The following is a 22534-nucleotide window of genomic DNA, read 5'->3' as shown; positions in this document are numbered from 1 at the left end:
ACAGCATTGGTCCAGAACTAAGGCAGCGGTGTCAGGGCCTGAAGCGAAATTGGCATGGTCTGTCTTGTACGTGAACAGAGACAGATACATGGCTTGCCGTCTGTCTGACTCTCCAACCTCGGAATAAATGCTGGTTCCATACTTGCAACAAACCATTTTCGTTGATACTGTTAAAACTGACATTATTGCTAATTTATATAACCATGTATTAGGGCTCAGTTCGCAACGGACAGCTCTCAAGAGCAAATGGATCAACAACGGGGCGTTTGGTGCGTCGTCGTAACTCGCTGCTTCCCGAGCATTTGTTAAAGCATGTTTGATAAAGATATATTGTCAACAAGATTTTATACTAACAACTATTTCGGGTTTCAGACCTTTCAACAAGAAACTGGGACACAGACAATTAACACTCTAACGGCGGGTTTCATCTGTATCATTAGCTGCATTTCAGGAATCTTGCTTTGCAAGGACGTACTTAACCTAATGCTTAAGTTGTTGTGGGTGAGAGAGTGCGGTCCTATGTCGATTTTAGCATTATTTCAGCAATATCATGGCGGGAGACACCAGAGTTTTTACAGCAAACATTTTAAGCGAAAGAATATAGGTCTCCTATGTGAAGAGCCAACGTTTTCAGTACTGACTAAGTTTAACCCACTACCACACTGGTTAAATGAAAATACGTACTACAATGGTGATGTCACACCTTGTCCTGGTCCTGCGTGCCTCACTTAGTGACTTTCAGGGCCATGTTCCAGCCTTTGGGACTAAGGTTTATTCAGAGTACAAACATTACTCATATGTGACATTAAGTGGGAAAATCATTTGTTTTAACATGTGACTGAGTGTATATTTGTGACTGAATGCATGCAAATTACCCAAATCATTCAGTACAGCCCTCTTTCCTGATCACCTGGTCCGTTCCACAAAGTCCTCTTTCCACCGTGGCTGTATGAAGTTTTCAAGCTACGATACCCTCAACGATACGTTATTTTTTCATGCAATCTGGTCATAGAATACACATTCAAATACATCAGCAGAGATACAATATAAAATCATAGAAAAATACAAGCGATTATCTCCTTTTCAAATGTATGTCATTTAAATGGTCATAGAGAACACTATTATTGATCCATTAACTTAAGCAGATTATTTCATTTTTATGATGTTTCCTCTAAGTCATCAATATTCCTAAAAACAATGTGTTTTGGTACTAACCCAGTCTAGACACTGGGGTACAATAAATCAACCGCCAATGTCAACACACGCAAAACAGTTCAGTCATTTCTTACCACAACTCGGCAAACAAGACATGTATAATTTCCGCCTCAACTCAGATAATTTGTTTGCTCAGAAAATGTTGGGATAGACACTAGGATAGGTTAAAATTATGTTACCCCCACGATAAAATGATATACATGATGTACATTCGTAAGGTTAAATTTTAATTGGCATTGGAGTACGGAAGCTGCTGTAGACCCTAAGGAAATGCAAATATCCCATCATGTATCTGTTGCCTTTGGTGACGCCTACTGACTCAGGCATGCTGGGACTGCTGACATCAGAGGGCACCACATCGTAACCAGGTTTCTTCATGTCTTTCGATAGCATGTACATTGAGACGGTCACAAAACCTTGAGATCGCACTCGACACCGTCATTGTTGACACTCCATGATGGGTGGGGAGCAGGGTTGTTGAATAGCCTTTCTTCATTATGGCTACCCCACATCTAACTAGTTCTCGATCAAACTCTAAAAGGCAATATGTTGAAACAGATGGTTTATCTTCTGATGATCATTCTACTGCAGTCAGTATTGATTCCTGACCCCGCTTTTTAGTTGTGGACGGAATTGATGGACAACCCTTTAAGCTTAACCCATTTGCCATATCAAAAGTCATTGCTGGAATATGTGTTGAAGTGAGAATTCTAACACATCTCATGACAGGTTCTCTGTTAGTTGAATGTGCAAAAAGAGAGCAATCTGTTAATATGCTCGCAGTTCGTCAGTTTGCGAATACTGGGATTACTGTTTCAGTTCATAACCACTTAATTCTTGCAGAGGCATCATACGCGATCGAGCAAGATGTCTTGCCGACATGTCAGAAGACGAAATTGCTTCTGAACTGAAGTCTCAGGGTGTCACCTCTGTCAAGAGATTCACGAGGAAAAACGGTGATGATATCATTGGTACCTGTCTGCTTTATGTCTCACGTAATTACCGAAATCAATTAAAGCTGGATATTTTAACATCGAAGTGGAATTGTATATTCCAAATCCGCTTCGATGTTTCAACAGTTTGGACATGGAGCTAAGTCATGTCACAGCTCCCCAGTTTGCTCCCGTTGTAGTGGGAAACATGAAAATGCCAACTGCACAAATGAAATCAAATGTGCGAACTGCAACGTAACCATATGTCATTTTCCAAATCATGTCCAGCATATGACAGACAAACACAAATTTTGAATTTGAAGCACACCAACAATATATCCTTCAATGAAGCAAAGAAACTATTGCCAGTTGAAAGTCACATGTCGTCTACAAAAACGTACGCAGTAGCTGTTTCTGCTCCATGTCCAAAGGTTCATCAGGGCTCTCAAACTGCAATCTTCTGGGTTTCGGACGACCAAACTGTTTTGTACAGTGTTTCTGGTGCCAGAAGTGCTGCTGCCACTCAGACAGAGACTGCAGCTGACCACATGCTACCAGCAATGTCTCACTCTCCATTAACCACCAATACAAAGCCAGCACCTCAAGTTCTTTCAGACCCTGAAGGAAAGACAGCATCGGTAACTAACCCGAAATGCCTAACGACTAAACAACAGAAACAACAGTTACTCAAAAAGAAGGACACTAGGGCACTTAAACACTTAGAAATGCCTCTTCCTTTAACTGTCCTTGTAGTTGTTCACAACACTTTTGAACCTCTGGACATGAAGGTCACGCCATCGCTGTAAGATCAGCGAAGAGGACCTTCTCTACGTGCTCGACCTCCAATTGAACCACCGTGACTTCTTCCACTACTTTAATTCAGAGAACTTCGTAATAATTTTAATGATCTTCAGCTATTAATACAAGATCTAAAATCATCAGCCTTTTGGTTACAGGAAACTTTCCTTAAAGCTACAGATAATTTTGACTAGAGATCGTATAATTCTTACCATCACTTTTCTCCTCGTGGTTATAAAGCTACTGGAGGATCTTCTGTTTTGGTGAGGCAGGGTGTCATTCACAGTCCTGTTCCTCTTAGTATCCTTCTCCAGGCTGTCGCTGTACGTGTAACCCTGAATATTGTTTTTACCTTGTGTTCTTTATATATTCCATCTTCGTTTTGTCTCCGACAGGTTGATCTTCAAGCATTATATGACCAGCTACCAAAGCCCGGTATCATCCTGGGAGATTTAAATGGTCATAACCCTCTTTTGCGATAGTACTAACATCAATACAAAAGGTAAAATCTTAGAGGAGATTTTCTCCAACAATGATTTATGCATTTTTAATGATAGTTCTCACACTTATCTTCATCCTGGAACTGGCACTTACTCTTGCCTGGACTTGTCAATACTGGATTGCAGTTTACTGGGTGAATTTGTTTGTTCACGATGACCTGGGCGGAAGTGACCACTTCCCTACTGTACTAACATCTGTGTGTCCATCTGATGTTCCTCCATCATCCAAATGGAATTTCACAAAGGCTGACTGGAATTTGTATGCAAGTCTTTGTACTAGTAAACCAACACCCGATGCATTTGCAGATGCTGCAGATCCTATACAATGTTTCTCTGCTGAACTTCTCAAAATAGTTGAAGATTGTATTCCAAAGTCCTCTCCAAATCCTCATACACGTAAGGCATGGTTTACAGCTGATAGCAAACAAGCTGGGAAGGCACGGAAGAATGCTGAACATTATTCCCGTCGCCATCCCATGGCCGATAACTTAAATAAATATAAAATACTAAATGCTAAAGCCCGGCGTATTTTTAAACAAAATAGGCACCCATGAAGAGCCACCTCCTCGTGGTGGGTGCTGGGTAATGCTAAGTGCTCTTCTCCCGTGTGGACCCGGGACAGAATGTGTCCACAGCACCCCATTGCTTGTCGTAAGAGGCAACTAAATTGGGCAACCTGTTGGCCGTGAGTTGCGTCCCGTGTCGGTGGAGGACGGAACCTGGTGGTTGAGGGCATTTGGGCTTTTAACTAGTTTCCATTTGCGCAACACACCACTTTGGCCCTTACTTCACCTAGACGGGTGGTTGAATGGGCCCGATTCAACCAGTCGGCTGGTCATGCCAAGCCCTGTGCATTTTATATATTTTATTTTATTTTATATATATATATATATATATATATATATAAGTCATTGCACAAATTCTATTTGGACTTTTAATTTCGGTCTTGGCTGAATTATTCATCGACTTTTCTGGTTTTGGAATGTATTTGAAGTTCTGTATTTTGCCTAGAGTCTTATGCCCAGGAGGCGGTGGCTCATGGGCCAATCTGGTGGATTAATTCTTTGTAGTTCTCCCACTGGAGTATATCATCCGGGTATCCTTGGTGCTGCAAGCTGGAGGCCAGCTTGCTTTAGCATTGTCCTTGTGATACTCCGTGGTGGGTGTGGAGCTCGGATGATGAACCATATTACACTAACTATGGCGTATGAAACCCCAACCAAAAAAACAAAACGTCCACTTGATATTGACCCTGTTGATACTGACCATAGACCGTCTGCATCGATTGAATATTGGCCGCGTTTCATTGTTATTGAGACTCCTGACAAGACACCGTTAAAGTTGAACCCCTTTGCTGTATCCAAGGGTATTCAAGGTGTTGCTGGAGAGGTGAAAAACATTAGACGCTTGCGTTCGGGTGCCCTGCTAGTCGAATGCGGCAAAAAAACAACAAGCAACGAACCTGATGAACATGAAATCTTTCGTGGGCATTCCGGTCACGGTCTCTGCTCACAAGACCTTGAATACTAGTAAAGGTATCACCAGAGATCGTGATCGATTGTTTGCTGATATGTCCGAAATTGACATAGGATCAGAAATGAAAGATCAAGGTGTGCTGTATGTGAAGCGCTTTTCAACCAGAAAAAACAATGAAACATTCCAAACTAATACCTATCTGTTTACTTTTTCATGTCCAAGTGCTCCTAAATCAATGAAGGCAGGCTATTGTAACATACAAGTTGATACCTACATCCCCAACCCGCTCAGGTGTTTTAAATGCCAGAAATATGGACATGGCGTGAATACTTGCACATTGTCTGTTGTGTGCGCTCACTGTGGTGTGAAGACACACACAACAGAAGATTGTGACAGTGATTATAAAAAAACACCAATTGCTCAGGCGACCATTCTTCATTTTCTAAGCAATGTCCTATTTGGAAAGAGCAAACGGAAATCAATAAAATCAAATTTACTCAAAATATCTCTTTCTCCAAGGCCAAAAAACTGGTAAAGAGATCTGATCTTCCACAAACTTATGCTACAGTAGCAAAAACATCATCGGGATCTAAATTTAACACTACATCAACCACAGGCTGCCAAACTACGTTGACTTGGGTAAATTGCGATTCTCCACAGCTTTTGTACACAGCTATATCATCACAGACTGAGGGATCACTTCCTGGTACCTCAAAGTCTTCTTCTGGTCACAAATCATCATCTCAGTCACACTCAAAGTCTCAATCCACAGCTGATAGTCAACAAACTGTGAAAAATAAATCGAAGCCAAAGCCCGATGCTTCAAAACAACAAAGTGGCAGAGCTCCAAAAGGGTCACAGAACAAAATTCAATTGTTCAATAAATACGGGTCTCTTGAAGACATGGACGTTTCTGAAAACGTCCATTCTAGGGCACATAGCTTGTCGCCCTCCAAAAGAGTGCGGGGTAGATCCCCAATAAATCCCCCCCAAAAGATAGTTTATTCCAGTAATATTGTACAGTGGAAATGCAGAGGATTAAGGACTAATTTACATGAATTACAGCTATTAGTCCAAGATTTTATACCTTCAGCGATATGTCTCCAAGAGACATATTTAAAACAAACAGATACATTCAATTTTCGTCAGTTTAATGCATATCATTGTTTTGCACCTCCGGGTGATCGGGCCACTGGCGGATCATCCATTCTAGTCAAACAAAACGTTATTCAAAGCCCTGTTTCACTTAATACTAATATGCAGGCTGTTGCTGTGAGAATTACGTTACATGTAGCGTTTACGCTATGCTCTCTTTATATTTCTCCGTCTTCGACGTTTGCCAGAACTGATCTTCAAGCTCTATATGATCAGCTCCCGAAGCCCTGCATTATAATGGGAGATTTAAATGGGCACAACCCACTCTGGGGTAGTGTAACTACAAACACTAAAGGGAAATTGTTGGAGGACTTTTGTTCTGACAATGATTATGTATTTATAATGATGGTTCCAACACATATTTACACCCTGGTACAGGGACCTATTCTGCTTTTGACTTGTCATTGACAACTTCAGAACTACTAAATGAATTCGAATGGTCAGTCCACGATGACCTCTGTGGAAGTGACCATTTTCCTACTATGTTTAAAGCTGAACCGATGTTCCTCCATCATCAAGACGAAATTTTAAAAAGGCTAACTGGGCTTTATATGAAACACTGTGTGCGGAAAAACTTAAACCTGAACGTTTTATTGACGTTCCCGATGCTATTAAATGCTTTTCTGATGAACTGAATTCCATAGCTGATGAGTGTATACCAAATTCCTCTGTAGTTCCACACATAAGAAAACCATGGTTCAACGATGAGTGCAAAAACAAGCTAGGAAGTCAAGGAAAAAAGCAGAACATTATTTCCGTCGCCATCCTATGGTGCATAATTTAAATAAATTTAAAATTTTAAATGCTAAAGCGCGGGGTACTTTTAAGCAGAACAAACGCCAATCTTGGCAAAATTATGTATCTAAAATAAATTCTCGGACACCCATATCCAAGGTGTGGAACATGGTCCAGAAAATCAAAGGCAAAGGTACTAAATCTAAGGTCCATCATCTTAAACATCGAAATCAAATACTTACTGATAAATCAGATATTGCGAATAAACTGGGCGAAACTCTTGCTAAACATTCTTCCTCTTCTAATTATGTACCTAAATTTCAGCAATATCAAAAACAACAGGAAAAGAAACTATTAATTTCAATTCTGATAACGGGGAAGATTATAATGAAACGTTTTCTATTCATGAACTCCATACTGCTCTTGATCAAGCTCATGACACTGCTACAGGGGCTGATAACATATATTATCAACTCCTGAAGCACTTACCAGAATCCTGATTAGAGACGCTCTTATCAATTTTTCATGATATTTGGACTTCCGGGAAATTTCCTTCTTCTTGGCGTGATGCCATAGTAGTACCAATACCTAAACCTGGACCTGATCATACGGATCCATCCAATTATCGTCCGATTTCATTAACTAGCTGTGGTTGTAAGACCATGGATAAATAATCGACTTGTTTGGTACTTGGAAACAAATAGCCTTAAAACAGATATACAATGTGGTTTCCGGAAAAACAGGAGTACTATTGATCACTTAGTGCGTTTAGAATCATTTGTGAAAAACGCACTGATAAATAAACAACATGCTGTGTCTGTCTTTTCTGATCTTGAGAAGGCATATGACACCACTTGGAAATATGGCATTTTGAGAGATTTACATGACTTCGGATTACGAGGTCGTTTGCCTGAATTTATAGCCAAATTTTTAAATAACAGACAGTTCCAGGTCCGTGTGGGTTCTACCCTGTCTGATCATTACAATCAGGATCAGGGTGTTCCACACGGCAGTATTTTGTCAGTTACTCTTTTTAGCATCAAGATCAACCGTTTATCTAAAGTTTTAAATGATTCAATTGATGGATCGTTATTTGTGGATGATTTTAATATTTCTTGTCGTGGTAAAAATATGCATACCATTGAGCGGCAATTGCAGTTGTGTTTAAACAAGATAAATAAATGGTGTCTTGAAAACGGCTTTAAATTTTCTAAATCAAAAACTAACTGCATACCTTTTTGTCGTAAATACAAACCACATAAAGACCCTGAACTGTCTCTAGATGGGACGCCTATTAAAGTTGTGAAGGAAGCCAAGTTCTTGGGTCTTATCTTTGATTCACATTTAACTTTTTTACCGCATATTAAATCACTTAAAACTAAATGCCTGAAAGCACTTGACTTGTTGAAAGTGGTTTCAAATTCAAAATGGGGAGGGGATCAAACTACCCTTCTCCATCTCTATCGATCACTCGTTCGTTCCAAACTCGATTATGGCTCAATCGTCTATGGTGGAGTCTGCAAAAGCAATCTTAAACTTCTTGATTCTGTCCATCATCAAGGTCTAAGACTTTGTCTTGGATCTTTTAGAACTTCACTTATTGACAGTCTTTATGTTGAGGCTGATGAACCATCTCTTGAGCAGCGCCGTATAAAGTTAGCTTTACAGTACATTACCAAATTATACTCTAATGAATCTAACCCTGCATATAACTGTGTTTTCAATCCCCTTCGTGAGTCTTCTCTTGTCCCACCTCTAGGACACAGCATTAAACCCTTTCTTTCTGCTGCCGGCATTCAATTGAAAAACATAGCTCCCTCCCGTCTTCTTTCTTCTCCTCCTTGGCAGTTGGTCAGGCCCCAAGTAGACCTAACATTGACCACAGTTAAAAAATCAGAAACTAATGAATTACAATATAAGCAAGAATATAATCAATTAAAACATAAATATAGCAATTATAAATCCTTATTTAGAGATGGGTCCAAGGATGGTGGCGCAGTAGCTTGTGCCACTGTCATTGGATCCAGAACAATATCTTTTAGATTACCAGATAATAGTTATATTTTCACAGCCGAAGCTAACGCCATATTAACGGCTCTTAAATATATTCAAGGACACCCTAAACATAAACAATATATAATCTATTCAGACTCTCTTTCTTGTCTTCAGGCGATTAAAAATTTATCATGTAAACATCCACTTTTAATAGAAATTATTGAATTATATAATGATCTTGCTACTGGCCAATACGACATCGTCTTTTGTTGGTTACCCAGCCACGTAGGCATTTCTGGTAACACAATGGCTGATCTTGTTGCCAACGCAGCACTAAACAAATCCGTGACACCACTTCTTATCCCATACTCTGATTACAAAGCTAGCATTAGAACCTACATCCGTGATCTTATGCAGAAAAGTGGGACACACAAGTAGGTATAAATAAATTACACGAAATAAAACCGTATATTGGTTACACCTACTTGGGCTGTCAGTCCAGATTTGAAGAGGTTATTTTAAGACGATGTCGTATTGGCCATACACGATATACACATGCATACCTATTGAAAGGTGGGGATCCTCCGTTCTGTATCCCTTGTGATGAGAGAGTCACGGTCAAGCATATTCTGCTTGACTGTGTTGAATTCTCCATCACAAGGGATAAGTATTATAGAGTTAAAACAATCACGGATCTTTTTACCAGAATTAGGTCTCATTTAATTATTGTTTTTTTAAAAGAAATTGATTTTTTGGTTAAATTTTGAAAACTTGTGTAAATAGATGTATTTTAATTATTGGAAGTTTGGATTAGTAACTTGAATCGCTGGTGGTTGTATCCTCAAAGGGGGTTGAAGTATTGTCCTCCTGAGAGGGTACGTAAGTCCAAAAGCATTCACAGTAAATTTAAACTTTCCACTGTTCTTAATCGTAGTATATGTGTATTTTTAATTTTTGGCTAGATGTGACTAAATTGCTGACAGCTGAGGGGATGATGTAAATCCAACTAGGGTCCATGCAGGTAGCAAAGGTACTGTAAGTCCCCATGGCCCCTAGTATGGTGATCTACCTTCAGTTGTTGGCAATCTATAGCCTGAGTTTATGTTGTTTTGTCCGAATAGTGATATTAGTTTTAACTTTCCACACTAGTTTTAATCCCAATTGTGATATTCTAGTTGTTTTACTGTCCGTCGTTGACAGGTTTTTATAGTATCCATATAGTTCATTTAAGTATTTAACGTTCTCGTCACGATATGGCTGAGATATTGCCGATGTGACGTTAAATATTAACTCACTCACTCACTTTAAACAAAATAAACGCAAGTCTTGGCGAAATTATGTGTCAAGGATAACTCCACGGACGCCAGTGTCAAAGGTTTGGAACATGATCCAGAAAATTAAAGGTAAATCAAGCATCCACCGTCTAAAATCTGGAGATCAGTTGTTAACTGATCGATCTGATATCGCAAATAAACTGGGTGAAACGCTTGCAAAACATTCTTCCTCGTCCAATTATGTTCCAAAATTTCAAAAATGCCAAGAACAACAGGAGAGGAAACCCATCAATTTTCATTCGGACAACGGGAAAGATTATAACGAACTCTTTTCTATGAGTTTTATAATGCTCTTGAACAAGCTCATAACACTGCTACAAGAGCTGATGGTATATATTATCAACTCCTGAAACACTTACCCGGATCCTGTTTAGAGACTCTGTTGAATATTTTTGATGAAATTTGGACATCAGGCAAATTTCCTTCATCCTGGCGTATGCCATAGGTGTTCCCATACCAAAACCTGGACGTGATCATACTGATCCGTCTAATTATAGACCTATTTAACTGACTAGCTGCGTTTGCAAAACAATGGAACGCATGGTCAACAACAGATTGATATGGTACTTAGAATCAAATAACTTAATCACAGATATTCAATGGGTTTGGTTCGATTGAAATCATTTGTTAAGAATGCCATTACAACCAAACAGCATGCAGTGTCAATCCTTTTCGATTTAGAAAAGCTTATGACACTACATGGAAGCACGGTATTTTAAAAGATTTTCATGACTTTGGATTGCGAGGCCGTCTGCCTCAATTTATATCCGAATTTTTAGCCGACAGGTAATTTCAAATCCGCGTGGGTTCTACCTTGTCTGATCATTATACTCAAGATCAGGGTGTCCCACAAGGCACTATTTTGTCTGTCACTTTATTTAGCATTAAAATCAACAGTTTAGCAAAGGTTTTTAATGATTCAGTTGATGGATCACTTTCGTGGATGAGTTTAATATTTCTTGTCGTGGGAAAAACATGCATACAATTGAAAGTCAACTACAACTTTGCTTAAATAAGATTGATAAATGGTGTATGGAAAATGAATTTAAATTTTCAAAATCCAAAACTAATTGCATCCGTTTTTGCCGAAAGTATAAACCTCTCAAAGAGCCAGAACTACATCTAGATAACACACCTATTACAGTAGTTAAAGAAGCAAAATTAGGTATAATTTTTTATGAGCATTTAACATTTCGACCACACATTAAATATTTAAAAAATAAATGCCTGAAGGCCCTCGATTTGCTGAAGGTTGTCTCGAATACAAAGTGGGGAGGGGATCAGAAAACTTTTCTCAAACTATACCGAGCTCATATACGATCCAAACTTGATTACGGCTCTCTGTTGCATGTGGTGGAGCCTGCGAAAGCAACCTTAAACTTTTAGATTCTATCCATCACCAAGGACTAAGACTTTGCCTTGGATCCTTTCGAACTTCTCCCGTCGACAGTCTTTATGTTGAAGCCAATGAGCCTTCTTTGAACCATCTGTGTATTAAGCTCTTTTTGCAGTATGTTATAAAACTGTTTTCCAAAGAATCCAACCCTGCATATATCTGCGTTTTTAATGCTCTGTACGAGGGTGTGTATCAAAAAAAAAACTTCTCTTACTCAGCCTCTTGGAATACGAATTAAACCTTTCCTTTCTACTGCTGGCATTAGGCTACAAAATATAGCTCCTTCCCGCCTTCTTTCTTCTCCCCCTTGGCAGTTGGTAACACCAGAGGTTGACCTCACCCTGACAATGTTTAAGAAATCAAAAACACATGACTTACAATACAAACAAGAATCAGTTAAAAAGTAAATATACCAATTACAAATCCTTATTCACAGACGGATCCAGGTACGGTGGCTCTGTTGCCTGTGCCACTGTCACTTGATCCAGAACAATATCTTCTAAAATACCGGACGACGGCTCTATTTTCACAGCTGAAGCAACTGCCATATTGACGGCTCTTAAACATATTGAAAGACATCCTAAACATAAACAATATATTATTTATTCAGACTCTCCGTCTTGCCTTCAGGCTAATAAAAACTTATCGTGTAAACATCCACTTTTAAAAGAAATTATTGAATTATATAATGATCCTACTACTGGCCAATACGACATCGTGTTTTGTTGGTTACCCAGCCACGTAGGCATTTCTGGGAACACAATGGCCGATCATGCTGCCAAGGCAGCACTCAACAAATCTGTGACACCACTTCTTATTCCTTACTCGGATTACAAAACTAGGATTGGAACTTACATACGTGATCTTATGCAGAAGAGGTGGGACACTCAAGTAGATATCAATAAACTACATGAAATGACACCCTACTTGGGTTGTCAGTCCAGATTTGAAGAGGTCATCATGCGACGATGTCGTATTGGCCATACTAGATATACTCACAAATACTTGTTAAAAGGTGAAGATCTTCCGTTTTGTATCCCTTGTGATGGGAGAGTCACGGTCAAGCATATACTGCTTGACTGTGTTGAGTTCTCTGTCACTAGGGATAAATATTTTACTGTTGAAACAATCACGGATCTTTTTAACACGGTTGGTTCTCATTTAATTATTGGCTTTTTAAAGGAAATTCATTTAATAGTTGAATTCTGAATCACATGTACTGTAGATAGATGTAGTGTAATGATTGGTAATTTAGGAACTTGAGCTGTTAGTAGCTGTACCCTCAAAGGGGGTGGAAGTATGGTAAAAGTATTGTCCTCCTGAGAGGGTACATAAGTCCCTAAACGTTCAAAGTCAGTGTAAACATACCACGATTTTGAAACGTAGTATTTATGTTATTTTATTTTTGGCTAAAATTTCCTACAATCCCCAGCAGCTGAGGGGATGGTGTAAATCCAGCTGGGTTCCATGCAAATAGCAAAGGTACTGGAAGTCCCATGGTCCCTAGTATAGTGATCTACCTTCAGTTGTTGGCGATCTACAGCATATTGGTATATTGTGTTGTCCCCTATAGCAAAATATTTTAGAATTAATTACTAGTTTTACATGTATATCTGTGATGATCTAGTCATTTTACTGTCCTTTGTTGACAGGACTGTATAATCTATCGTTCATTATTGTTAATCTCTATATTGTTTTAGTAACGATATGGCTGAAATATTGCCAAAGTGACGTTAAATTTTAACTCACTCGCTCACTGAGATCGCACTCTTGTCACTGAAATATAATACAAACGCTTGATGACAATGCAGATGCAGGTAAAAGGTAACTGAGAATAATAAGTGACTGCACGTCCTCATACACCAGCTGCTTAGGACATGGTTCATAACACAAGCAAGCATTTCACACGTTACCATCTCATCAAACATTAACTGACAATGGCTTAACAATTGTCAAGACATGTGAGTGTTATGATTGGTATATGAAGTATCAGCTTCATTATTTCAGTTCTTTCTGAGAAGACACACTGCATGTCAGTCAGGTGAGGTCATTCTTTGTTTTATCAACATTGTGGAGATGTTGAAAATACACTTTCACGAGATTTAAGAGTCACAGTCATGGATGTCAAGTATAATGAAACTGATAAAAATCAACTTCAAATCAAATCATTTCAACTCCAAAAAACTTACTAAACTGAAATCAGGGGTTGGTATATAGCCATTTGGTTGGTTGGATGGACAGTTCAACAGATGACAAAACATGAAGCTCGCTTTAAAATTGTGGTTCAGGTAAACCAAAACATCAAGAAAGCCCTCGGTTTTTATGGTAGACATGAGGAGATAATTTTAGAAATTTAAGCATAAACCGTCACCTCAATAACCTCACACTATTCCTCAAAAGCAAACAATCCATTCATGTAGCAAAGCGTTTTTGCTCCATGTGCAAACTCCAGGCTGACAGCAACATTACCAAGGTCCTGTTGTCAAGAAATTAAGGTGGTCATTGGTATCTTTGCTTGCTGTTCACCTTCCCAACCTTGAGTCAATATTCACGATGTAGTCATTAGTGGTGTTCACATCCTGTACATAATTCCTCATCACTTTACTTTCCATGTTGGTGGCAATTGTAACATTCCATTCCCATGCTCAGGTCGGTTTAGTTGAAACACCATCACTAGGGGAAAGGTTGCAAATTCCATTCTCAGCTCTGTCCCAAGCTTCATAACAAAAACATACTCAACACATCAAATAACCATTTTTTTACCTCAACATAATTTCCCTCCTTGTATGCTTGTAGATTACATTTAATCCTTTGGATTCCACAGAAATAAAGTTCTGATGGAATACGGTTCATAATCATCATCAATCAAAGGGAGAGTGTGTATAAAATAAGGAACGGAGGACAAAGTCCCACAAACTAACTAACTTCTGTGTCAAGCATCTGCATTTTAATGACTAAAGGTGACAATGAAAAATGATTAGCTTACAACAATGCAATTTCTAAGTCAATCAAAATATTTCCCCAGATAATACCCTTTCATGTTAATCAAAACATGAAACATAAACATCAAGGTAGTCTTGAAATTTCTCACATTCCAAATCCATATTTCTTTAATCAAGCAGTTAGAATTATGCCATTTAAAATCAGAATATGATGAACACGAAAATGTCAACCAGTGACGGTGTCCTTGTCCAAACGCATTGGCGACAGATAACAATCCACTGGAATTTTAACAATACACTGAAATCAATTCAATGCAATCACTGAAATGCCTCTGATGTATCATAAAGATTCAATTACCTGTGCAACAATCCATATTTCTTCAAGATCAAAGAAATTATATTCCTTGTTGGAAATCAAAATCTGAAGACATGCTTGCCAAAGCTGTGTAAATATATCCTTCATAGCTATCGTGAAACCCTTGATTCTCCCTGGAATACAGTGCTTCTGTCACTTACAAAGCATGTAGTTTTATCACCAATCAGTGGCTCAACATAAACCATCGTCACTACATTATCCCCACTGCAATATGCTACCTTCAGATGCAACACAAGACATAACTTTCCATCGTCGTTCTCATGTTCGTTGTCCCTGTGTCATAGCATACACACACACCACAATGGGGTTGGGGGGTGGGGGAGGGTTCTAACTTCCGACCTGACATCTGTACCACTGATGCCTCTTCAGATATATTTCTCTATGAGTAAAACGCAATATGAATAATAAAATTGTGTTAGTCACACTTGACCCACGCTAAACAAAATCCATTGATACAAGAGTTATCTCAACATTATTACAGTCCTATCAAACATGATTAATTAATCAACAAATGAAAATATACAAACTTCTGTTTCTGGTTATCGTGTACGTGCTGAACACTCATGTGTCTATTTTCATACAGAATGACCTCATTAGTCAGCTCTTAAAACACGTGTCAGGATCTAAAGAGCCCATTCCTTAATATCTCTTGACTACTGTTAACTTCAGACCACTACTTCTGTCTTTTTTGTCTTACGTGAACAAATATAAAGTGTTTGGAGAATATTGTGTAAGTGGAAATAATTGGTAAATAACTGCCGACTAAACGATGAGCAACAGTTGAATGTTTACAAAATGTTCACAACTCGTGAATACAGCTGTAATACACTGCAGATGGAATTACGCAAATTCTATCACAGCAGCCTCAACAATCTTGGTACAGTCAGAGTAACTGTTGGAGCAATGATCCCAACCATTAGGGCTAGGTCATGCATTGTAATGATACTCATCTGATGGCTGTTACAACAGTAATGGGCCGCTGGGCACCTCTTCAGGCCAGCAATACCCACAAGACTACGAAACATGCACATTATTACATCTGGGAGTTCAAAGAAATGAATACGTGATTAACGTAACGACTGCAAAAACAGCATGTTTCTCATCACAAACCTCTTCATGTACATGGAGCATAAATCTAGGAATACAGTGCTGCACATAACATGAAATAACTAATGAAATAACCTGTCCAAAAGCTATAGCACCAGGGTTAAGCTAATGTACATGATTATTATCCAGACTGACTGATCACAGTCAGTCTGGAGTTGATAATATAAAACATTAGTGCAGTACAATTTCCATATGATGAAGTGATCCCATGTTAATCCATCCAGGCCTTTCATCCTGCTCTAGGTGCTACCCTGTTATGGAAAACATGATATTACTGCAGTACATTCCAACTCTAGCAACTCAAACCATTCCCTTTACATCGTGTTTCTTCATCAGAGAGTTTAGAAGGATTCTACAATCACCTTCAGCCATATTCATTATTCAAACCATATCATGAGTAAATGAAATCAGCTTTTCACGTATCTACGTGGGGAATCAAATGCAGGTTATTGTGTACAATCACAACCTTCAGACTCTTCAGGCCAATTTTCATCAAATCTATTCATCTAACGGTGGAGTTTGTCCTATTTGTTTGTCTGTGTGACCCAGCATTGTTACACAGCATCTCTTTCACACAGTGTTGTCAGACAGTAAAGTTCATGAGACAAATTAAATTCAGACGTCTTATGGAACTGAGTCATCACTGGTACAGATGGGGCTGGTATCATAAAGGTTACACAAAACCAAATATTTTCCCATTGACTCCTATGGCAACGTTATCTGTTTCTTTTCTTTTTTTCATAACCAAGACATCAAAAACTGTTACATGTACATGTCTGCATAGTCTGACCATAAAAAGTAATATAAAATACGAAAACCTCAGGCTGCTTCTCTTCCGACTACAGGAAGCTGAACAGACTAACCTTAATCCCGCACAAAATGTCAACTGCGTGAAAATGCCTGTGGTCGCAAGTCAACGGTAAAAAATGCCAGGAATGAATATTAAAACATATGGTCAGGTTTGACAACTGGATGGATGTACATTTCAAAAATGCAAAAAAAAATGTTGCACTAAAGGTCTGGTGGTTTGGTGTAGTGTAGATTGTAAGAGAGGCATGTAGCAGGATTAAGGGTCGTGAGTCAAAATAGGTTACCCCTCTGCCGTTTGTGACCTCTGTGATGATTGACCCAAAGGCTACTCCACAATAGATCAGGAAGCTTCTTTCAAAATCATGCCTATTTTCAGGTGTGGAGTATTGCCTGTCTCTACTAAATGTCATGATTTTAAATACAACTGTGTTTGGAATTTAATCCTGGTATATATCAGAGGTTTGAAAATCACACAAACTTTCATTTTATTGCCAAACTTTACCAAGGCAACAAGAAAAATTGAAACAAAAAAAATAGAGAGTAGTAAGATATTCTTCTGATCAGCAAAGCTTTAATGTTAATGACAAAAACAGATTTTAGCCTGTGACGTCAGCCAATACCCAACTCTATCATGGACCATCTAGCTGACCAATAGCTGATAATCAAAGGTTACATCACAGTGTACACATGTCCTGCAAGAATTATTATTACAAAAAGACTGCATCACACAGGCAACGGTACATGCAATATATCTCCGTTAACAATAAAAATAACTTGCAATACAAACCAAACCCATCAGGATCCATACTAACAACAGGTCCATCTATTGTGTTGTGCACCTAATCTCCACATCATATTCAAAGTGGAGAAACAGATCTAGTGGGAGGTAACTCGTTAAATGCACATGCATCACACAAGCGCTGCCTAATTTAATACTTCTCAACGCTAGATTGTCTCGTATTCCAGTCAGATAGTAAAACTAAGGATGTAAAATACTGCTTCTTAGAGCTTTTGCATGCAAGGCAGTCTATTATAACTGGCATTTTTTCATTTCTGATCCATAAGTAAAGTTTTTTGTGGACCTGTAACACGGCCATGTGGGTTTTCTGAAAGATTGCTATCTTTCTTCCAGATTCCTTGACAGTGATAAAAGAGTTTGAATTATCAGATCCAAGCAAAGCTAAAGCTGCAACAGAAACCGCTAGAAATAGTTACATAAAGGACCCCACTAAAAGTTACTTTTGTTTTTTGATGAGTTAAAAATGACGCATATCGTTTCTCTCTACACAAGTTATTTTAGTTTACTTAACGTATAAATGGTTGACTTGAGCGAGTGACGGAGTGAGTGAGTGACTGAGTAATTTACACAACTGTTACATTTTTATATTCCATTAACATCGTGAAGAAGGCCGCCAGAAATGGCTCCACATACACTGTGACCATCATGTTAAGAGAAATACAACTGATCCTGCCTGAAGAAAACTCTCAATGTGACCACAATGAGACAAGAAATATAAAATCAATGGATGAGAAGGAAGGCAGGAAACATTTTGAAAAGTAGAAGATGAATTCAGTTGGAATGTGAAGGTAAAACTCGTGGTTCGGTGGTAAAACTGGAGAACCACCTTTTTGCACTTCTCTATACATCATGAAAGGTATATGGCAATATCTACTTTGAGACATAACAAAGCAATCATATGCATTCATCTCAAGGAGAGTATGTCGACCATTCGGGAAAACAGCAGATAGTCTCCAAGCCCATCTTCTGAGAGATGACAGAGCGCCAGCGACCACATCAATGCTATAGACGTATCAGGGGACGAGAATTGTATCTCGTTTGTGAACAAATGCTCTAATTCTGAATTAAGAACGGATAGGCCAAATGAAAACCTTGCGGAAGGCATAATAATATGTGAATACTATTGTAGCTGTCACAGTCCATGGTACAGTTCTACTCAACATGATCCTATCTAAAGCTCTCTACAAGGTTTTCATGACAGAACATGGATGATAAAGATGTGAATGGAATCCTCACTCCTCTACGATGTTTTGTCAGTTCTTTTAATGGCTTATGTTGACCACGGGCGTATAGGTGCATTCCATATTTGAGGAAGGTCATGCAGTGGACAAGATCTGACGTCCCAGAGAAGGAGTGAGTGAATTTGGTAGTACGCCACGTCTTGCAATATGAAAGCAATATCATGGCAGTATCTCACCAATATCATGGCAGTATTTCACCACTATCATGGCAGTATTTCACCAATATCATAGCAGTATTTCACCAATATCATAGCAGTATTTCACCAATATCATGGCGGTATTTCACCAATATCATAGCAGTATTTCACCAATATCATGGCGGTATTTCACCACTATCATGGCAGTATTTCACCAATATCATAACAGTATTTCACCAATATCATGGCAGTATTTCACCAATATCATAGCAGTATTTCACCAATATCATGGCGGTATTTCACCAATATCATGCCAGTATTTCACCAATATCATGGCAGTATTTCACCAATATCATGGCAGAAGACGCAAGCAATAGGTTTCTCACTTTGATCCCATGTTGGGAATGGAACCCTTCGGTGTGACGTGCAAACGCTTATAACCACCAGGCTACCTCATAGCGCCTGTACACACAGAAATCACTCCGTACCTTAACATGGATGCCCCACATAGACAGAGTATACTCACTTCGAGCCGATCGGTCATTTGTTATCAAACCAGAATTTATCCAGACATTGTAACAAAAAGAAACATGCATTTATTATGCGGTCGGGGATACAAACACATTACGCTCTTGGCGCAGAAACTGTATTCACTAGGCTAGGATACTGTCACAAAAAATAGAAATTCATCACAGGACTAATACATTGAAATCAGAATTGCTACTTCCGCGTGTGTCATCATACACCAGTCCACATTCTCGATAAAAGCGTATTATAGTTATTATTGCTAAAATAGGTCAAACGGGGTTTTAATGTAACTGAAAAACACAACCGTTACTGTACACTTATGATCATTGTTTGTTACCACTGCAATACACATCATGACTCAAATTCCTCTTTACACAGCACCATCCGTGCGTTCCATTCCCAATCTGAAAATTCCTGATCCTCAGATAAAAAAACATTCTCATAGCTGTTGTACTCCTACAAGAACGACGTAATAGGATTTTCAAAGTACCAAAATGACATTACGTTTGGAGCCTAAGACATGGTATAATGAATGTTCATCCTCAGGCCTCATTAGTTCCATAAGAACAATGTGTCCCAGAAAACACTTGCAGAACGTCAAAGATGCTTTAGTAGAGATGGCAGTTTCGATAGTTGTGGAAATCGAACTCCAGAATGGGATAGATAACAGCTTGGTGAACTGCTTAACTTTCTTGTTTTGTTGTGTAACACCGCACTAGCCAATATTCCTGCTACATGAAGGTGGTCTGCAAAGAATTGAATCTGGTCTAGAAATTCCAGTGATTTGTGTCTTAACCATCGAACTTCGGAACTGAAACACGATGACGTGCATCAACCACGTCAGCGAAACGGGCTTATTCCTTAAGTCGCCTCTCACGACAATCCAGGGTTGGAAACCAATTATAACTCGGATTTGCACAGGTTATCACTACTCTGAAACTATACTCCTAAGTAAATATATCAGGAAACTGAAATATGTTAGGACATCGCCAGAAAATAATCTGTAAACGCCACAATATCCTAAAAATCAAGGCATGCTTGACTTCAATCACATGTAACTCCACAATTCCATCTTAGAGCGGCAAGGGCGAAAACTGGACTTTCAACTTCAGTATATCGGGAAGGTGTACTGACATACATCACCAGCTTTACAAAGCAACGTCTCGCACGTCCGTGACAGTTCGAAAACAGCGTTTGTCTTGATTGTTAAATGACAGTACTGAAAGCTACATTTGGTCCAGTACTAAGACAGCTAGTATTAGGGCCTGCGAGACATTTGCATGGTCTGTCTGGCAGATAAAGAGAGAGGCATACAGATGAGTTGCCTGTCTCCCATCCTCCAACCAAGGGATAAATGCTAGCCCTATACTTGCAACAAACAACTTCAGTTGACACCGTTTCAGTTTGTGAAACTGACATTATTGCTAATTGATATCAACATGTAGTAGGGCTTAGTTCGCAATGGACAGCTCTAAGAGCAATTAGATCCACAATTTAATGTCAAGGCAGCGGGGCAAGTGGTGTGTTGCCCGAACGTCGCCGCTGCCCGAGCGTTTGTCCTAGTTTGATAAAGATATATTGTCAACAAGATATGGTACTAGCATGTATTTTATTTTGGGTTTCAGGTCTTTCAAAAAGAAACTGGGACACAGATCGTTTTCAGTTTTATGGCGGTTTTCATCTGTCTGCAACGTTTCATGAATGCTGCATTTCACGAATCTTGGTTTTCAAGACCATTTCTTTTATATTGTGTAATTTGTTTGAGGTGAAAGAATGTGATCTTATATCGCCTTTAGTATTATTCCAGCAAGACCATGACCGGTGAACAGCAGACTGGAAGTACAAACATCTTACGCAACCGAACCTGGGTCTTCTATGTGAAGAGCGAACGCTTTCAGCACTGACCAAATCTAACTCACCACCACTTTCTTAAGGACACTAGTTTGATTAAATGCATAATACACTGGATATGTACCATCTTTGCCCTGGTCCTGCTCACCTTACTCAGTCGGTTTCAGGTCCATGTGTCTGCTTTTGTGACCAAAGCTTATTTAGAGTACCAATACTGCTGATATGTGACACTGAGTGAGCAAATCATTTGCTTTAACCTGTAACTGAATGGAAATTTGTGACAAACTGCATCGAAATTATCCAAATCATTGAGTACAGCCCTCTTTCCTAATCACCACTACGTCTGCATGAAATTTGTTTTTTAGGATCTCCTTAACGTTACGGTATTTTTTTTATAAAATCCGGCCATGAAATACACAGCTAAATATATCAGTAGAAGCAATACAAAATCCTCAGTCATGGAATAATAACAGCTGTTATCTCCTTTCCAAATGTCGTGCCATTCATGAATTTCATTTAAAAAGTCATAGTGATCATTAACATTGATCCATTTGGTAACAAGATAACTTCAGTAGTTTATCTCAATTTTATGATGTTTGCTCTAAGTCAGCAATATTCCAATTGCAGCAATGTGTTCTGTTAAAAAAATTTGTGACATTGGGTACAATAAATGAACCACCAGTGACACCACAAAACAGTCTCTTCGTACCACAATAGCAGAATGTTTAGAATCAAAACACAAAACGTCTGCCCTATCTGAAATAAGAATTATTACATTTGATGACCTGTTTGTTTGCTTTCTCAATTCAGTACAGTGTTAAACTACTGGGACCTGTGTCAAATCGGGACCAGATAGTCCCATGACCGATACATCAAGGATCTTGTTGGAACAATTTTGTTTAACATATGGAAGCTCATGACATCACATGGAAAGAGTGCTGCTGTGCAGTCAGGCAACAAACAAACATATTTTTAATCAAATTTTGTAGCAGGTGGGTATTTATCTTTTACATGAACACCTCCTTCCAGCTGCAAGACTAAACTGAATTTTTATGAAAAACCAGATGCAATTCAATACAACACACAGCCTATTGTACCACACAAATAGCTTTGCCCAGCCACTCTGTTTTCAGTTTTAACTAAACACATGAAGAAACCCAACAAATGTTTGCTCCTCATCTGTCACCTATTATTCATATTATCAAAA

This window comes from Haliotis asinina, chromosome 5, assembly GCF_037392515.1.
Source record: "Haliotis asinina isolate JCU_RB_2024 chromosome 5, JCU_Hal_asi_v2, whole genome shotgun sequence".
Taxonomy (NCBI): domain Eukaryota; kingdom Metazoa; phylum Mollusca; class Gastropoda; order Lepetellida; family Haliotidae; genus Haliotis; species Haliotis asinina.
Note: the sequence above shows the minus strand (reverse complement) of the source record.